The sequence below is a fragment of the Aulostomus chinensis genome, chromosome 1 (assembly GCF_037954235.1).
Source record: "Aulostomus chinensis isolate RoL2024-O1b breed Wild chromosome 1, RoL_Achi_v1.0, whole genome shotgun sequence".
NCBI lineage: Eukaryota > Metazoa > Chordata > Actinopteri > Syngnathiformes > Aulostomidae > Aulostomus > Aulostomus chinensis.
In genome coordinates this window covers 56,050,326-56,067,502 of record NC_141320.1, presented here as the reverse complement: position 1 = coordinate 56,067,502, position 17,177 = coordinate 56,050,326, and the positions used below count along the sequence as shown (strand labels likewise).

The 17,177-nt window shown below is 46.7% G+C and overlaps 3 non-coding genes and 1 pseudogene across 3 annotated transcripts; 3 read left to right on the top strand and 1 right to left on the bottom strand.

The window, feature by feature from the left end:
• Positions 1-330: 330 nt before the first annotated feature.
• Positions 331-402, bottom strand: trnaa-agc (transfer RNA alanine (anticodon AGC)). The gene has a single exon. It is a non-coding gene; the product is annotated as a tRNA-Ala (tRNA).
• A 4,874-nt stretch (positions 403-5,276) lies between these two features.
• Positions 5,277-5,358, top strand: trnas-uga (transfer RNA serine (anticodon UGA)). Its single transcript has one exon. It is a non-coding gene; the product is annotated as a tRNA-Ser (tRNA).
• A 3,370-nt stretch (positions 5,359-8,728) lies between these two features.
• LOC147272299 (uncharacterized) lies at positions 8,729-9,652 on the top strand (annotated as a pseudogene).
• Positions 9,653-15,451: 5,799 nt separating this feature from the next.
• Positions 15,452-15,523, top strand: trnaa-agc (transfer RNA alanine (anticodon AGC)). Its single transcript has one exon. It is a non-coding gene; the product is annotated as a tRNA-Ala (tRNA).
• The last annotated feature ends 1,654 nt before the right edge of the window (positions 15,524-17,177 follow it).

The window sequence follows — 17,177 nt, the reverse complement described above, 5'->3', positions numbered from 1 at the left end:
AAGATCAGATGTTGTCTCCTCTCGAACATTAACAGCTTAATGTTGTGGGCAGGACTCCTACCTGAGCAGGGAGACCCCAATGGATTTCTAGTCCTGATAGGGAGAGGGAGCCTCTGGGTGGGGAACCTGATAGGGAGTGGGACGATCCGCCCATTGTGGGTGATTGACAGAGCAGGTTTGATCTATGTTTTCATTTCAAAAGTAATTTTGAATATCTGTGGAAAGTTCGCCCACCTTGAACATGTAGAAGATGTCTTCTGATAGTTAATCGACTGTTGTCACATTTAAGGATCACTTTAGCAGATAAGATGAAGGCTACACAGGACCAGCTGGAGATGCCGGGGATTGAACCCAGGGCCGCATACATGCTCAGCATGCGCTCTACCACTGAGCTACATCCCCTCTGGTAGAGTCACTGTTTAACTGATGCAGCAACACAAACACAGACACAACATTCATTTTCTTCATTTTAGGGAGTAAAGGATCTCAGCCTGTGATCTCAAAGGCTCTGTGATCTCTGTCATTTCACTGTGATGTCAGCCCACACAGCCTTAAGGCATGTTCACATCAATCGTGACACAAATTTTTCGTGCAACAAGTTCACATGTAAAGTCCATGTAGAGAGCTGAACCCGTGTGTGTGTACTCGCCGGGAACGTGAGTGACGCGTATTCATGCATTTGAAAATATTCAACTTTTGTGACAAATTCTCAGGACAATGAGTCCAGAGAGCCGGTCAGTGTTGAGATTCCCCTGGCGTAGGGGAAGTCATGTCAACGGTCCTGGAGCCTGGAGTTGGTGTCGGTCCTTGATATTCTGGCACCGATCCTCACAAACAGGTCATCGAACAGGAACCTCGTCAGCCAGAAGTACCGCTGGAAACGGCCGTCGTCCAGGCGCAGTTCTTGGAGAAAGTGAGTTAAGAAGTTTAGAGGTCCAAGAAGCTTCTTCAGTTCAAAACTTGCCTTTAACCTTCAGTCTAGCGCTGTTCCAGCATTGGATGAAAGAGACTGGTGCTCTCATCTTCTTCAACATTGACTTGTTCTATCAGGACAAGAGAATCTGAGCTTGGATGTCATTTAGAAGTCAAAGGCTTGTTCAACTGGTAAACATCAGCTGGTGTTCACTCTGATGATGTAGCGATGGTCTGGATTCTTCCTTCTGGAGCACCAAGCTGCTGGGAAGAAGCCTGATGATGTCAGAGTTGTGTTCAGTGGCTCCTGCTGGGTCCATTTCTGACAACTGGGCTCCAAAGAGTTCAGCTGTTTAAAAGGCTCAGAAAAAGCAGCACCTCATGGTGGTCAGGAGACGAGGTGGCCGAGTGGTTAAGGTGATGGACTGCTGATCCATTGAGTTCTGCAGGTGTGGGTTCCAATCCCATCCTCGTCGTAGGAGACTTTAGTTTCTGCTCCTTGATTCTGGAACGACTCTGAACTGTGAGGCTTTCCAAGAGGAGATTCCTGCAGCACCAGAGAGCTGCAGTTCCCTACAACACCACCTGTTGAGTTGGGTGGGAGCAAAATACTTTCTAACTATAGTATTCAAGGTTTATTATGATTCCACCAGAATACTTTCTAATTTATAGTTTTAAAGGTTCGTTCCACCAAAATACTTTCTAATTTATAGTTTTAACGGTTCATTCCACCAAAGTACTGCTTCCTGTCCAACTTCTCAGTTTTAAAGGTTCATTCAGTTGAGGGCTCCTGGTTCTGTGTGAGGGGTTGAGGGTCGATATGGGATGATGAGGAAGATTTCATGTCACGATGGTCCTGCTAAAGTAACTGAGTCACGATATCAAACAATGTCATCAAAATATGCTTGAACTCTTAAAATGGCAATAAAATCTACGGAATCGTTTTTCCACAAACACTTTTATTGTGTTTTTGTGAGCATCATTTTTCAAACATGATAACATAAACTTTAAAAAGGGTCCATTCACTAACACTCTTACTTGAAGGTAGTCACTGATATCAGTAAATAGCAGATAAAGATTTGTGTTCATGTTTTAATTCTCTACTCTGACCTGTGCTGAGACACTGGACCAGAGAGGAAGACCTGCTCAGCCTCCTGCATGGACCAATTCTGCAGCTCAGTCAGGCCGTCCATGATGGCCTTCCAAAAGAGAGTAGTTCCTTCAAAATATATCATTTAAATATACCATTCTACTACTACAGAACAGCAAGCCATTCTACACAGGTCCATACACCAGTAGCACCATGGTAGGCATGCTGTTTCTATAGGCTTTGAAAGTCCAGGAACTGGGACACACCAAAATATATCCATGGTGAGGCCTGCCTCAGGAACTAGAACACCAAAGATGAACTGCACTCATCCGTGAAGCTCAGTTGTGTTGGTGTTCTATGAAGTCCTGCCTTCAGAAAGGCACCAAGGATGTCCTGTTGGTCCTCACTGTCCAGGTAGACAGGCTCAGGAAGAGGACTTGGGACAGAACCACTTAGGCTACCTGTTGAGTGAACCCTGACCCTACGGGCCAACCAAGGGACAGAAACACTTACTTTGTGCCCCATGGTATTAGTCTCACTTTAACCAATGTCTCACAATACCCCACTCTCCCCTACACAAACACACACACACACACACACACACACACACACACATACATATATAAATCACACAACTAAAATACTGTACAAATACATATTTATTTTTAAGAATCAATGTATTACAAGTACTTTCAGTAAAAAACTAACCAAAATGTTCTTAAAAAAACAAAACAAAAATGTTCTTAGCAAAAACCTCTTCACCGTGTGTGTACCGCACATCTGTAAAGTGAGTGTGTGAGAGTGTGTGAGCGTAAGTGTGTAACAGTCAGTGAGCGTGACAAGAACTCCTGAAACGCTTCATCAAAGTGCTTTCAAATCTTGTTCAACTGCAACATTCATCCATTCAAACCTGACCTCATCGGTTTGGCATTGTGAAGTTTGTCACTTCAAATCTTCATTCAAGACAATTTCACCTTTAATGCATGGACTTTGGGGGACAGTTGAAGTCCATCCAGATCCAAGAGAAGTTTTTGAAACACTTCAGAAGTGTAGCACAGTCGTGGGGGACATGCGAGGTTGAGGGCACCCATCAGTCCCATTAGCAGTGTACGGACCTGGGCAGCATTCCTGCATGTAGGCAAAGTCAGAGTAGTCAAAATAGTACATCCAACTCTGTAGCGCCACCTAAGTAGAATACCAATGTTTGAGATCCTGCTTGTTCAGCATGAATGTTCCAGCAGTGGTCACCTACCTGTGTACTTTCCAACAGTCACCAGTCGCTCTTGGTGCCACCCCTGCTTGCGCCAGTGTCTCCAACAGTGTCTCCAACAGTGTCTCAGCAGCGCCCGTGATCTTAGCAGGACTGATGAGCCTGTGGTTCAGGAACAGGTCCTTTCTAATTGTGCAGATGAGGTTTCTGTTCCAAAGCCTGGATCGTATGTTTTCATGATCTCTTTCAAAATAGTCATCAGGTATTTCCTCCCCACGTGTGGTTGCTCTCACATGAATGCTTCATCACCAGTCATCAGTCCACTGTGTGTTCATGGCAGCATTGAGCAGCAGTCAGACAACAGTTCTTAGACGCTCCATGAGTTTGGCTGAAAGTTCCCGATCCATGAACCCGTCTTCATGATCCAGGTATGGTCCTGCACACCCTGAAGCTTCCTCTGGTGGAGATTCCAGCTGCCTGGCCTCCATCTCTGAATACACTCGCTGGCCCTCAGCTTGTTTTGTTCCATACAGTCAAAAAGAAGCAGAAATAACATCACCATTAAACAGAGGTCAAACAGCCAGAGCAGCTCAAAGGCAGGGTTGGGGTTCCTCACCCCTCCTCCCCTAAAACAAAAGGCACGTGGTCAATCTGGGTGTTTGAAAGCAAAGGTCATGGGCTAGAAGTTTTAGTGGTTTACTCAATCAAATATTTATTTGTTAATGATATGATCATACAGAGAGGCTCACCGGACTTTTCCTCAACAAAAAAAGGTTTCAAATGTTGAAAAGCACACTCGTAATTTATCATTGCATCAGTTAAAGACAACAATACATAAAGAAATTGCTTACCGTTGCAATCGGCCATTTTCCAAAAAACAAAGACTTCTCTCCTGGTGAAAAGAAATGAAGAGTCGTACGGTCCTCTGAGGTCCTGTTGTGTCTTTTGGTCAGAGACAAACAAAGTGTGTGCCAAGTCGGCTGTGATGAATCTCCCAGTAAACCAGGGTTTGGGTTCCCCACACCTTCCTCCCCTCAAACAGAAGGCCAGACGTGTGACTTGGAACACCAAACAGGACCAATGGTCTGTTTGAGGCTTGAGGGAGGACATGTCTGTCTTCTTGCAGTAGTTACTTTCCCTGGTGAGTAGTTACTTTCAGAGTGGAGTAACTCAGGTACTATCTCAGTTACATTTTGGCAGAGGTAACTAGTAACTATAACTACCTACTTTTGCAAAGTCCCGTGCCAGACACTGAACATGAGACACTTGCGGTCTCTTGGTGTGACAATCAGCCGCTCTGTGACAGCAGTGGAGACACCAGCAGACAGGGCGGAACCAACTGGAGCAGAGGAGGAGGAAGTAGCCCCACTAGAGCCCTCCCTCCCTCTCAATCTTTCTCTCTCTCTCTCTCTCTCTTTTGTCTTTTCTTCTATTTATTTGCCTTCTGCTGTCTGTCCTTTCCTGCTCTCGTTTAAAAACCAGCCGCAGCAGACGTCCGTTCCCATGATGAAAATGATTGTAAAAGATAGATTTGTTTTCCTCTTTAAGTTTCGAAGCATTTTCAGATTCATGAAAAGATCATCAATCAGTGTCGTATTTCAGACAGACTTCTGGTCCGTGAGGACGAGGAATCCAGCACAGATCCACAGAACTCCAACTCCCATCTTTGATGATTCCTTCTCAGTCTGTAGGGTGGAGAGATCCTCCTGAGTCAACGAGCCCTTTTAGGATCCACCTCCATTTATGGATGGAATTTATACAGCATCCACTCACCAGTAGAGTCTGATATTCAACAATACAGATTCCCAAGTCACCGTCCAACACTGGCTGGAGCAGCAGAGCTGGCAAAATGTCATCTTTTCTGTCATTGTTTCAAAATGTCCTCACTAAGATGGTTATTAATTCCTCATTCTCAGCTGCTGCAGCCTTTAAAGAAAACCTTTGACTGGTGGCTCTAACAAAGATCAGATGTTGTCTCCTCTAGAACATCAAAACGATAATAATAAAGATAAGAATAAAGATAATTTGGTGAATTTCAGTCTCCTAAAAATGTGTGTGAATGTGGTTGTTGTGGCCGAGTGGTGAAGGCGATGGACTTGAAATCCATTGGGGTCTCCCTGCGTAGGTTCCAGTCCTGCCAACAACGTTCAACTGTTGATGGTCCATATCAGACCTCTGCAATTCACCGCCAAGCCGCTAGGGGGTTTGTCTTTGTATTGTTTACGGGGCTCTTGTCGGATTCCTTGGTTTTCTTCCGGTCACAGACAACAATTGTTGGCCATTTGTCAGTCTTTGTAGTGCCAAGAATAATCCTTTCTTCGGCTTGGTCCATTTTTTTCTTGGAGCCATAACCACAGAAACTGTGAAAATGGCGGTGTTGTTGTGCTGCGACTGAACCGGAAATGACGTTTTGAGCGGACCAATCACAGTCCTCGACGTTGACGTCACCACGCGTCGACGCGACACGGAGGCAGGATTTTGTTGGGGTTTGCGTCGACGCGACGCAGAAGCATAAATCAGGCTTTAGTGGTTTCGAATCTCACGCCAAGCCAGGGAACCAGGGCTTGAATCTGTCACGTGGTCACTGCCGGTCGGCGAGGCTTTGGACGTCACTAAGTACGGCATCAATACGCGTTTTTCGAAACGAAATCCTGGATCACTCGACTCATCACTACCGCTGCTACCAGGTTAGCGAGTTAAGGAAACGTTAGCAAGTCTGGAGTGGCACAGAGAACAGAGCTTGGACTCTGCTCGTTTTGAAGAAGAAGAAGAAGAAAAGAAGCGGAAGGCCTCGGTCTTTGTCTCCTGAAGGCTGAGTGGCGCCGGTAGAACCTCAACATGTGCGCCGCGCAGCTGCTGCGGGTGTCGGTCCAGGAGCGGATCCTCGCCGCCGCTGAAGACTTCCTGCTGCAGCTGGGAGAAGGAGACTCAGCGGCTGGAGTCCCGGTGCTGAGAGCGCTGCTCACCGAGCGGCTGGCGGCGGCCGCGGAGCAGATCGTGGCTCTGCTGGAGGAAACCGTGGCGGAGTACGAGCGGGAGAACCGCCGGCAGAGGTTGCTGCTCGATGCCGTGCTGAAGCCCCGAGTCAGGCTGGACAGAGCAGGTGAGTCCCCCAGGGACCTGCTGGGCCCCTCATTCAGCCAGGAAGTGGAGCTGCAGCAGGGCCGGTTCTAGATGGCATTTGTAAGGGGGCACATGGTGGCGACTGAGGCGGGAAAGGGTGTGATGGTGTTGGGGGGGGGGGGGTAAGTGGGTCTCTGGATCACTGTTGTTGTCATGTAATTGGATTGCACTTTGTCAGACCTTCACCCTCAGACCGGTCCAACCTGGTCCCACATGAAGGCTAAAGCCCAGTTCACTCCAAGATTTTAGGCGTCAGTGACTTCCCTCCCCCAATCAGGCTGAGGCATTCATGACCACCACACTACAGTAATGAGGGTGAACAGATCCAAGACAGTGGACTGGGAGGTCACATGTGATGTGGGCCAAAAAAAAGGACACCCAGCACTGCTGGATATCAGGACTTGTGGCAGTGACTCAAACGGAGCTGCAGCCAATGACAGCAGACATGGGAGCTCTGGCAGTGGGGGAGTGACGCAGAGCCAACAACAACAATGAGGAGGGGCATGGATTCTATGAAGGGTTCACCACATCCTTGGACACAGGATTTTTGGCTCCATGGTAGCGCACTAAGGACCTGGAGGGCTGCGTTCTGCTCCGCCTCCATGTTTACAATGAAAGGGGCGTGCGCTGCATCCAAGACTTTCCTGGCCAGCTGTGCAGTTGGCCACGCCTCCTGACGGGGAAAATCCTGTAGTCTGAACACTCCTGTGCGCCAACAAATCTTGTTGTGTGAACAGCAGCCTGATTGAGCGTCGATGGTGTGAACAGCAGGGCCTGTCGCTAACAAAAAGTAGCGTAGTTTGAACAGGGTTTTAGCTTCTGCTGGTGGAACTCTGAGGGTCCCTGAGGTCCCAAACCCCTGACCAGGAGGAGGTGGCAGTCCCTCGGGGCCAAATGAAAAAGAAAACTAAAAATATATCTCTCATCAGATGACAACAACTAAGTCTTGACATCTGCCTTCATTGGATGGCCTGCATCAAATATATTCAAACCAACAAGAACACTCGTCACTGTTGCCAATAGCAACAAAACTAAAAAGGGTCGGCCAGGTTCTTAAAGAGAAATCCCTTCACCAAGTCTTGAAAACCAAAACTGATCACTAGAAAGTAAATCAATAACATAGAACATCCATCCAGATCTTGAGAACCAACAACAGAAATGATCTTAACTGGACGGTCCAATTCTGAGATCAACTTACAAAATAAAGTCAGAATTATAAGAGCTCTCAATATAGCCGATATTTACCAAACTGAAGGGTTGGCGTTGTGTTAAACCTCTTTTTTGCAGAGCCGGAAAACCTGGAGAGAACCCACGTAGGAACAGGGAGAACATGCAGACTCACACAGAAAGATCCTGTGCCTGAGCAGGGGCTAGAACCCAGAACCTTGTTGCTGTGAGGCGACAGGCTGAACCACTGCACCACCGTTCCTCCTATAATGGAAACTATACAGGCCTATTAAAAAAATCTTTTTGTTCACTGCCCAGCTGGCCTGGGCTGGACCGGCCATCAAGAATTGTCCCACTTTTCCCAGTGGAGAGGACATCCCTGGATCCCACACACTGACCGGGACACTGGGAGGCGGTACTCCTGCTAATGCTAGCCAGCAAGTGTCTCCGGTCTTGTTGTGTCCATAATCTGGGTCCTTGTGTTCTGACTGAGCAGGAGTGGAACAACATGGAAGTGTTTAATAGTGTTTTTAGAACCGTGAAACCTCACCAGGCTCAGGACCTGCTGGGTGCCATCTTGGCTGCTTCCTAATCAACATGTAGGTGGCGCCGTCAGGTTTCTGGGATGCATCCCTGTCGCCGCCATCTTGCTGAGACCCTTGAACCTGTTCACTGGATTGCTACTGCTTTTGGGTATTTGTGTGGAAGAGAAACACCAATACTAAGTAACAGGGGTGGAATCTTTGACTCTCTCACGATTCGATTCTGATTTTTGTCCAGTTTGCTGACTGGTCGTCAGTAGCAGGACGTCTCTTTTCATTGAGTTGATTTCTGTTTCTGTCTGTTGCTCCACTGTTTCAGAGTCAAATGAAGAGATTTCTGATGTTGCTGTTTGTGTCCTGCAGATGTGGAGCAGCTGCTGGTGATTAAAGAAGAGGTTCCCCCTGAGCTGCAGGACCCAGAGCCCCCCCACATTAAAGAGGAGTGGGAGGAGCTCTGGACCAGTGAGGAGGGAGGGCAGCTTCAAGGGCAGGAGGAGGCTGATATCACCACGTTCCCCTTCACTCTGGTCCCTGTGAAGAGTGAAGAGGACGAAGAGAAACCTCAGTTCCCACAGCTTCATCAGAGTCTAACTGAGGAGAACTTGAAAGAAGAGTCTCTGAGCAGCAGCCCAGTTCATCCTCTGAAAACAGAAGCTGATGGAGAAGAGTGTGGAGGACCAGAACCAGAACCAGCCAGCAAGGTAGATCCAGATCCACTTGTACAACCCCAGACTGAAGACCAGATGTCAGACTCTTCTGAAGCTGAGACTGAAATCAGTGAGGATGATTGGGTCAGACCTGATAACACGGCCTCCTCTAAACACAAGGAACCCTTTGGCTCAAGGAGGAATTTGCTTCAGAAATTGAGCCCAGGACAGGAAGGGACTCATTGCAGTTCAAAAGATCAAAAAGTACAGACTGAAAGAGAATCAGAAATCATCAGGAACGTGACCTTTGGTCCTTCTGAATCTGAGACAGAAGTCAGTGAGGATGAGCATCCTTTTAGGTGCTCAACATGCAGTAAAGTTTTTAGATTTAGAAGTGGTTTAGGTACACACATGAGAACACACAGTGGGGAGAAACCATTCCCCTGCTCAGTTTGTGGCAAAAGATTCACAGTCAAGGGACATCTGAAAAAACACATGAGAACACACACAGGGGAGAAACCGTTCCGTTGCTCAGTTTGTGACAAAAGATTCTCAGTTAGTGAACGTCTGAAAACACACATGAGGACACATACTGGGGAGAAACCATTCCACTGCTCAGTGTGTGGCAAAAGTTTTTCAGTTAGGGAACGTCTGAAAACACACGAGGACACATACTGGGGAGAAACCATTCCCCTGCTCAGTTTGTAGCAAAAGATTCTCTGTAAAGGGACATCTGAAATCACACATGAGAACACACACTGGTGAGAAACCATTCTCCTGCTCAGTTTGTGGAAAAAGATGTTCACAAAAGGGAAATCTAGCATCTCACATGAGAATGCACACTGGGGAGAAACCATTCTCCTGCTCAATTTGCAGCAAAAAATATACAGACAATGGAAATCTCAAAAGACACATGAGAACACACAATGGGGAGAAACCATTAGCCCCGCCCTGTCTCTAAAGTTGATCAAGAGTATCCAGATAATGTCTCTAGCATGTCTTTGGGTTGTGGGAGGCAGCCTGCTGAAAATGACACTGCAGGAGCCTTTGGTGAAGTACCTTTTTGTAGTAGTACACATGCAGTATATGCTAAGTACAGGCACCCACACAGACACAGTGGTCCGGCTCAGGCAGAATGCGTTGCCGCTGGGCACTAGTGAAACAAATATGCGGTTGCTATGTGACGGATTGGTTGGATTTCTGATGTATCAGGACCAGGACTGACGTTAGTCCCTGACCACCCGGGAGTAACACACAGGATTAATTTTTTTACAGTGAAGGTCTTCTTCTTCTACAGGTGAATTAAAGTGTAACAGCTGTCCACACACCTTATAACTGTCCTTATAACTCCGTCATGTAATAAACTTTCTGTACTCTTTCAAAGTTCTCAGTGCTTTTGTTGACATGTAGAGGCCCTACTTGATCACCACAGAGGTGTTCTGCTATTTTGAGTGGATGTTATTGTTATGATTTTTCTGCTTATCTGCTGCCCCCACGACCTGCGTTGGGAGCTAATTAGTAGTATGCACCACAACTGGGTTCCATTTGCAGTCGTTTGAAATAATAAAAACACAAGAACACACCTGAGGTTCCTTTTTAGCTGGAATTTTCCTTTAGGAGCTTTAAGAGTGAGGAGAAGGATTTTGAACTCTGTTCTGGATTGGTGATGTGGTCTCTCCTCCTAGTTCCTGTCCATGCACATGCAGCTGCATTCTGGAGCAGCTGCAGTCTTGAAGGGGAGGTTCACTTTTTTGGACCTTTGGCCTTCCCAGCTCACCCAGGGTGCTACCAGCAACTGGAGACAGTTTTGGACCCATTGGGTCTGGTCCTGCTGACGTTATCTGCAATTCTAGTGCTGGCGTGAGTTGTTGATAGAATCATTATGGATCAAAAACTTTTCCTAAGTCGCGTTTCTTTTTGTGGGTCAAACCTCAGATCACAGGCGTAATTTTACCTCTCCTCTAGTCAATAGTAGTGGACTGAAGTTACAGCTTACACACAAATATCCAGTCATTTCTACCAGTGCTGTCTCTGTGCTGGGCTGGGCTCTAAAACCAGACTAAAACCCTCAAATCAACTCTTGTTATGGAGGAAGTCACTCAGCTGATTAGCAGCTGCTTTCTCCAGGATTTTAGAGAGGAGGGGAGGTTAGCTGTCAGTCCATAGTTGGCTAGAACCTCAGGGTCTAGAGGAGGCTTCTGAAGCAGTGGTTTCATGACAGCTCCTTTCAAGGACTGTGGTTCATGTCCTGTTACTACAGACAGAGGAATCAGATTTACTAAAGATAGACAGATAGATTGATACTTTATTAATCCCCAAGGGGAAATTCCACTTCCACACTCAAATGCCTGATACAGCGATCACAACAGTCACAATTATTACAGGTCAATCGTAATAATGGTACACTTCAGAATTAACGACAGCACATATACATTTGTTGTGTATGAACGCTAAACTTGAACAGTCCGTTGTCCCAATGGAGGCAAGTGAGAGTGAGGCCTGCAGCCAGACTACAAGGTCGGCGCTGCCACCCCAAGGGAGGTGGAGAGGGCAGAGGCAGGGGTCAGGAAATCACGGGGGAGGGGAGGATAGTACGCGCCATTTACGTCACCAAGGCAGAAGGAGTTCTCCTGGAGGATAAACAATGGGGCAGCCGATAAGGAAGCTGTGGGTTTGGGCAGACGAGCAAACATTCCAATCTGTCTTCTCTTTCAGTCCAATCCAAATTGTAAAGTCACATTTCTGGTCTTCAACATCACTCTCCTCTTCGCAGAGCGGCCAACTGCTCCGAGATGGTTTCCATCTTGGGTTTCAGTTCAAGAGTCTGTTGTTGCCCCGCTCTGCCAACCTCAGTCATTGCGTTGTTAATGACTGAGGTTGTGTGAGCTGCACATCACATCAAGTGTTGATGCCCACCAAGGGTGTCTTTTTAAAAAGAGGAATATTACGCCTCCATTTCACACAGACAAGACGGCAAATTCCCGCCTCTACCAGGCCGCAAATTTGGCACATTTTCTGTCTAAAAAGGGCTGGAGAGAGATGGAGGTGAGGGAGGAGAGGAGACAGAGAGGTGGGGAAGAGAAGAGAGAGAGACCAGACATTATGTTTGCTGCTCCATTTTGATTGTTGCTCTCCAGCTTCAGCTCAATAAAAACCTCTTCATCACATCAGTCCCATGTGGAGCTGCGTTGTTCCAACAACACTGAGCTCTCAGCTCATAGCAGTTCTACAATAAAGGTTCCAACACAACGTTCCATTGATCCATGAACAAAGCAGGCAGTGAGACCATGATGATGTCACATCTGTCCACTGTCCAGATGTCAGAGCTGAAAATCAGACGATGCCATGTTCCCTTCAACAACAGTCCAGCAGAAAGCCACCATGAAGACCTGAGGAGAAGCAAGGCAGCTCACCACAGTCAGGAACTCCCAGTCACCTCAACAAGGTTTCTGTCCACTCACGTTCAACCAGACCAGCAGATCACCTGCATCCCCACTGCCTCACCACCAGAGGGCAGTAGAACATCAACCATAGAGGCTCCCACTGAGGAATGAACACCACCACCAGCAGACGGCTCTCCCTCCCTGACAGCATTTAAAGGAGATGAATGATGGATCATCAAACTCCACCATTCACTGTGACTCAGGGCCGCTCCCTCTGCTCTGACTCTCTTTGATTGTTTGTCTTTGTTTTATTCAATCAAGTTGTTCCTCCTCTCTCCCTTCTTGCTGCTCTACAGTGCAGTAACATCATGAGTTGTGTCAAACCATCTCTGTCAGCTCTGCGAGTGTCTGGAGTGACATCTCCAAGGACACTTGCTGCCAGGACTACAGAGTAAACAACATCTGTTTGCATCTGGCTTCAACTGTACTTTTCCTCTAGGTTCAACTTTGCTAGGTTACAGTGACTTGTGTACAGAGTAGTGACTTGATCAGCTGGTGGTGATGATGTAGCTTTAGGATGCTAACACAGTTGTTACTCAGGGCACCGCTGGTTGTAATTTAGAGTCCAATGAGAAACGCTCAGTCTCAGGTTCCAGCTTATCAGTGAGTTCTTTGAGGGTCAGAGGCTTACATACAAATATAAAAACCAGTTGAAACACTTCCTGGAATTTTAAGAGGATTGAATACAAACAAGGAAGCACGTAAGACAGAGTAATAATACCAGTAAAGCAATGAAGGCACATGGAGGATCAGACATGAATCATAAGATTTATCTGAGACTCAAGTGGACGGCAAAGGTAGCAGGTGAGAAGGTGTTCAGGATGAAGGGTCAGTGACCTCCAAACAAAGTAAACTCCTGAATGGAGGTTGAGCAGAGTCTGAGGAGTCAGGTGGAGCTGGCAGTGAGACAGGAGTTGAGGCCTGAACAGACGCAGCACTGGTCTTTGTTACTGTGACAGCACAACAACCAACAGGACCTGCTTACTTTCTCAGCTGGATTGTTCTCATCAATGTACGGAACCTCTCCAACGACCTGGTGGGGGGACGGCCTACCAAGCCTCCACCTCAACGACTGTGGCTCCCACTGGGATTCGCGATGCTCTTCTCAAGCACAAGGTGGCTTCTGTCTGCTGGTCAGGATGGAGATTCAAGGCTCACGGGAGGTCAACAGTATTGTGACCGTGAAAAGGGGGAGAGGAGAAGTTCTGTTTAAAGTTAAAGAACAAAGAAACAAAAAAGTAAGCAGAAGAGAAAGAAAAGAGGAGAGACGGACCAGCAGCTCTAGGAGCTCACGGAAAAATAAGAAGCGCTGAAGAGCCTGAACCCAACCCAACTGTAACGGATGGTGTCGTGACTATTATAATAAACTGGTCCGCCGTGAGGGGTGACCTTTGACCTGTGTGGGGCTGCTGGCCAATCAGCACCCTTTGCCGTCCTCAGTACTTCTCAGATATTCCTGTATTAAACAGGTCAACAGAGGGCAGTCATGCATCCCTCAGATCCTCCAGAGCAGGGGTTTTCAGTTAAAATTCTCCTGGGTCCAGTTTTCAAACCTCTTCAAGCTTGGGTCTGGAGGCCTAGCACAGTTTTTCATGACTGCTGATTTCAGTGATGGGCCCACGCCTGCATGTTAGCCAGCAGTCGAGCTGTGCTTTATGATCCAGGGGCATCTTTAGCCGATGGAGGTAGACTTTAAGCCTGTTGTATCAGTGTCTGTTTGGTCAACAATGAACTTTCAGATCGAATGAAGTCGCCGACATTTCAATAATAGTCGTATTTATTGTCTGCTTTTTTTCCACATTAACCTTAAACCTATTGTCCAGCAGGGGGCAACATAAAGAGAAGAGTGAAATGAAAATGGATTCAAAAATACTCAGAATTTACTGGCATTTGACTGCATGTATATGACTATGTGAGTGTGTGTGTGTGTTTGTGAGTGTGTGAGTGTGTGTGTGTGTGTGTGTGAGTGTGTGTGTGAGTGTGTGTGTGTGTGTGAGTGTGTGTGTGAGTGTGTGTGTGAGTGTGTGTGTGTGTGTGAGTGTGTGTGTGTGTGTGTGTGTGTGTGTGAGTGTGTGTGTGTTTGTGTGTGAGTGTGTGTGTGTGTGTGAGTGTGTGTGAGTGTGTGTGTGTGAGTGTGTGTGAGAGTGTGTGTGTGAGTGTGTGTGTGTGTGTTTGTGAGTGTGTGTGTGTTTGTGAGAGTGGGTGTGTGTGTGAGTGTGTGTGTGAGTGTGAGAGTGTGTGTGTGTGTGTGTGTGTGTGAGTGTGTGTGTGTGTTTGTGTGTGTGTGAGAGTGTGTGTGTGAGTGTGTGTGTGTGTGTTTGTGTGTGTGAGTGTGTGTGTGTGTGTGTGTGTGAGTGTGTGTTTGTGAGTGTGTGTGTGTGTTTGTGAGAGTGTGTGTGTGTGTGAGTGTGTGTGTGTGTTTGTGAGAGTGTGTGTGTGTGTTTGAGTGTGTGTGTGTGTGTGTGTTTGTGAGAGTGTGTGTGTGTGTGTTTTGAAGACGACTTCTTCACTCCATTTTTGTTGTCACTCTTCTCTTAATGTTCAGTTTCACTCATTAAAATGAAGCAGCTTTGACGTGTTTACTTCTCTTGTACGTCAACAACTTTGGTCTTTAAGCTCCTGACAAACACACCACACGCCACTCACTCTATAGATTAAATCTGCTGATAACACAAAACACGTGACCCTGTGACCCTGCATGACGTTTTGCTCCAACTTTCCAGAACTAATAGGAGGAACAGCATGGATCGTTCTGAGCAAGAACTCTGACATCACCATCGTCATGAACAAGAAGGCAGTAGGACTCAACTTCAACAAATCTGAAATGTCCCCTTAAGCTCCTGCTACTTTGAACTGATGCCTAAACCTTCAGTTTCCATGCATCACTCAGAACCTCTCACAACCCCAGAAGAACAAGCAAAGGTTTGGAGCAGTAAAGCCTTCAATAATGACATCATCATGTTTGAGGGTTTTCTTCCCTCAAACTGTTTCTACCAACACGACAGAATCCTGGAAATATTTCAGGTGTTGACCTCCCAGCAGCCTGAAGGTCAAGCTGCATTATCTGTTATGTTGCTGAGCAGAGGAGGGAGCTCAATGGTAGAGCGCTAGCTTAGCATGTGAGAGGTGGTGGGATCGGTGCCCTCGTTCTCCAGAAGACTTCAGCTTGTTCTGTTGTTGAGCTCTGATGAAACCACTGACTTTGAACCACACACAAAGTGAAGGAGAGACTTAAGATTGATGGCACCTGAGGAACTTCTAGGTTTCCTAAAATCAACTGGAAATTCATTCACCAGTTAAACAGTGACTCTACCACAGGGGGTGTAGCTCAGTGGTAGAGCGCATGCTGAGCATGTATGAGGCCCTGGGTTCAATCCCCGGTATCTCCAGCTGGTCCTGTGTAGCCTTCATCTTACCTGCTACAGTGATCCTTAAATGTGACAACAGTCGATTCACTATCAGAAGACATCTTCTACATGTTCAAGGTGGGCGAACTTTCCACAAATATTCAAAATTACTTTTGAAAATGAAAACATAGATCAAACCTGCCCTGTCAATCACCCACAATGGGCGGATCGTCCCACTCCCTATCAGGTTCCCCACTCCGTGACCCAGGAGGCTCCCTCTCCCTATCAGGACTAGAAATCCATTGGGGTCTCCCTGCTCAGGTAGGAGTCCTGCCCACTACATTAAACTGTTGATGTTCTAGAGGAGACAACATCTGATCTTTGTTAGATCCACCAGTCAAAGGGTTTCTTTAAAGGCTGTAGCAGCTGAGAATGAGGGAGAGACAGAATTAATAACCATCTTAGTGAGGACATTTTGAAACATGATGACATTTTGCCACAGTTATTATTGACTTGCAGCACTGCAAAAATCATCTCCCCTCCAAAAACCCTCTTCTCCAACTCTGTACTCAAGTTGTCTCCTCATCAGGCACCACAGGATCCAGGATGTTCAGTCAAAAAATCATTAGTGATTTCAAAAATGTCCATCAGACACAAAATAAGGCTTCAAGCAGGTTTACAACTTTATTTCATGTTGACCCATTTTGTCCATTTTGCCTCCACACTGTCCTTCATCACAGCATTTAACATCAGGACTGCTCCCAGATCAGCTCCATGACCTCATCCCAGCACCACAGTACCGCCCAAGTTCATCAAGGATGGCCAACATGAGCAGGTCTAGATTCACCTCCATCTTTGGAGGCTGTTGAATTTCCTCCTGAGGACCGTCAGGCTGTTTCCTTACTTTGCTGTGACCCAACAGCAGACAGCAACAAGGACTGTGGTGAACTTGGTAAAACCACCATCTGGAGTCTGGACCAAGATGCTGATGTGATCCTTTGATGAGTTTAGAATCAGTCAGAGATCAAAGACTGAAGCAGGAGATCAATGCTCAGAACCCAGAGATCAAAGACTGAATTCAGACATCAAACACAGAATGCAGAGATCAAAGACAGAATTCAACGATCAATCAATGTGAGGAACCAGCATCTCATGTGAAGATGCTTCTGAACTCATGAAGTGAAATCCTACCAAATAGAGATGAATGAGTCCAACTGGACCTGAACAGGAGAGAAATAAAGGGGTTGTAATGTAATTGCTATTTATTTCCAGGCCATGTGAGGGTTGGATTTTGTTCTTTCATGTTGAAGTGAACTGACAGTGGGACTGTGGACCTGGGCTGAAGTCCAGCTCACTGCTGGTTTAATAAACCACCTGATTGTTTTTTCCAATCAGCTCTGATCTGATGGAAGAAACAAAAAGCCAAACTTCATTCGTCCGTGTCCAAACTCCAAGTCTGTTGATGTGCAGCACTCCAGTTATTTGTTTCTTTCCAGACAGAAGCAGGTTGGTGGAGGAATAAAACCTCAAGAGTGAACAAACAGCAATGAGAGAAGTGAATCCTGCACTCAGAGAAGTTGTGTCTGCACTCGCCAACCAGGAAACGCGTCTATCTTCTGTGTGACTGAGGCAGCTGCTGAGAGCTGCGTTTCTCAGCTGTGTGGGGGCGGGACTCTGTGTGTGATTGACAGGTCAA